This window comes from Otolemur garnettii, unplaced genomic scaffold, assembly GCF_000181295.1.
Source record: "Otolemur garnettii isolate 467f Iridium unplaced genomic scaffold, OtoGar3 scaffold02280, whole genome shotgun sequence".
NCBI lineage: Eukaryota > Metazoa > Chordata > Mammalia > Primates > Galagidae > Otolemur > Otolemur garnettii.
Genome location: NW_003854675.1, coordinates 272 through 2,758, shown reverse-complemented (window position 1 = coordinate 2,758; position 2,487 = coordinate 272). Strand labels below are relative to the sequence as shown.

Genomic DNA, 2,487 nt, shown 5'->3' with positions numbered 1-2,487 from the left:
AAAACTCAGACATAGACCCAAAGATGAAGGTAAAGTAAGATAGATAGTAATAGGTAATGGAACAGCTAAAGTACTAGAGGTCTTGATTTCAGGAACGTTTTATTGCAAATAATCAAGGGAAATAGCTAGAAAGGTTACAATCATTTTCAAAAACCATATCTTTTAATAAGATTCTAATTAACTGTATATGTCATCACAGGACAGAATCATAACAGCTAGTAACTGCCCACCTGCTGATTATTCTTCCTCTGAACTATATGACAGGTAATATTTGTCAAATATTCAGTACTTAATTTCTCTTAATGTTGATGATATTAATAGAAATGAGTATGTATATCCTAATATAATATACCGCCTCAAATCTTCAGTGAAAAACTCTTACGATTTTGCCTTTTGTTATTCCTAATTCAGAGAGATAACTTAGGATCAGAGATGAAGTGATTTATTTCAAGATGACAAAGGCTTAAGTGAAGAAGTTAGGAGTAAATTTACTATGTTACTAAAGATCACATTCTTTCCTCCATAATGTGCAATCTCTTTTTAAAAATAAGGTTTCTATGTTCATTTTTAAAATTTCAGATATTTTAAATACATACATTTTGGTCATGTAGTTTGCTTTTGCTTATTTAAAGTAAAAGTTACAGGGGTGACCTTATAACTCTGGGTGAATTGTTTTTTTGGGGGGGGTATAATTTAATTTTTATTTCAAAAGCTTGGATAGCTTCAATATCCAGGTCTTGGCAAAATCAGGACACGTGTAAAATACCTTACAATACATTAAATTCCCAAAAGCTACCAAAAAGTACCGTAAAATTAACACTTCCGTTACAGGAAATGTATGACACAAATAATATAAAATTAAAAGGTGAAAGAAAGGTGACACCGCTTTCCTAAGATACAGTTTACTCTTTACAACCAGGGTCCCCAGGTCCAGGCTGCAGAGCAGCGGTGGGAACTAGACCCTCCAATCTGGTTCTGGGTAACCTGGTTCTAAAATCAGCCCATAATGCCGCTCTGGCCTCTGAGACACCACACGCTGCCTAAAACAACTAGACTCTGGAAATAGTAAACAGGAGAGTAATTTCCAGGGGGGGGGGTGGAATTTTAAATAAGTTGCACATGGGACATGCCATAGAAAGTTTGCCAAGTTAAATTTGCTGCATAATTGTTTGTGTTCACTCCATATCCAAACAAAGCCTGTGCAGTCAGTCAGTCGCTCACTTCTGCCGCTGCCTCAGTATGGCTTGTAATTATTCTGAAGGCCACCAGGTCGCTGGCTCTTTCCATATTTTATACTGCCCTGACTGTAGTCATAGCCGAGGTCATAGCCGTAACAGCCATAGGGCGATTAGTTGTACTTGCCATAGACAGGTCCGTAGCCCTGCTGGTGGCCGTAGCCCCGATTCCAACTCTGCCTCTGACCTCCACCGCCGCCGTTGCTGCTGCCTCGGTTTCCTCGGTTGCGGTTTCCATGGACCCCAGAGCCATACTGTTGCTGCCGATAGACCTCTTTGGGCTGGGCCACCTTGATTTCACACTTGCTTCCACTGATAGTGTGGAAGGGACGCTGCGGTCTGGCCTCCAGCCCCCGCCAGGGACCCGTGCCGTCTCCAGCCTGCGACTCACTTTCGGAGGTTGCCTCGTGTCCATTCTCGGTGGCGCCCGTAGTCTCCATGGGCTGTTCCAGACTCGCTTCCGACCGGTAGGCTAAGGCGCTCTGACTCTTCACCGCCCAAGCCGACGCGGGGCCCGCTTGTCCCCACCCGCCGGGGAAGTCGCCGCTCAGGCTCGGCTGCGCTCAGGCTCGCGCTGCTGGGGCCTCGCCTTTGTCTGGGGACTGAGCCGCTCTGACAGCGCTGCCGCCTCCTCTGTAGCTTCCGAACAGAACCCACTGACCCAAAGCCCAGCTCTGGCCCGCGAGGTGCCACCGCCTCGTCACTGGGTGAATTATGGTGTGAGTCTTCTCGTCTCCTTCTCCCTCCTCCCACCCACTTGAATTCTGTTAAGTTTTTGTTGTTTAGAAACAGAGTTTCACTTTATCGCCCTGGGTAGAATGCCCTGGCGTCACAGCTCACAGCAACCTCCAGCTCATGGGCTTATGCCAAGAAGTAAATTTTGGCAAATTCTCTTGCCTCAGCCTCCCGAGTAGCTGTCACTACAGTCACCTGCCACAACAGCTGGCTTTTTTTTTTTGTTGTTGTTGCAGTTTGGCCGGGGATGTGTTCAAACCCACCACCCTCAGTATATGGAGCTGGAGCCCTACTCACTGAGCCACAGATGCCCCCCGATTCTGTTAAGTATTGCTTTCATATGTACACATAGGAGTTGATCAATTAGATCTAACTTAGTATTGAGTATATAACATGTTTCTTTTTCCATTCTTGTGAAACTTCACTTAGGAGAAAGGTCTCCAGTTCCATCCTGAATTGTTACAAAAGATAGTAGGTCACCACATTTTTATGGCTGAGTAGTAATTCACAGACAATT

At 44.8% G+C, this 2,487-nt stretch overlaps 1 pseudogene; it reads right to left on the bottom strand.

Moving 5' to 3' along the window:
- Nucleotides 1–1,234: 1,234 nt before the first annotated feature.
- On the bottom strand, nt 1,235–1,675 carry LOC100941021 (annotated as a pseudogene).
- Between the last annotated feature and the right edge of the window lie 812 nt (nt 1,676–2,487).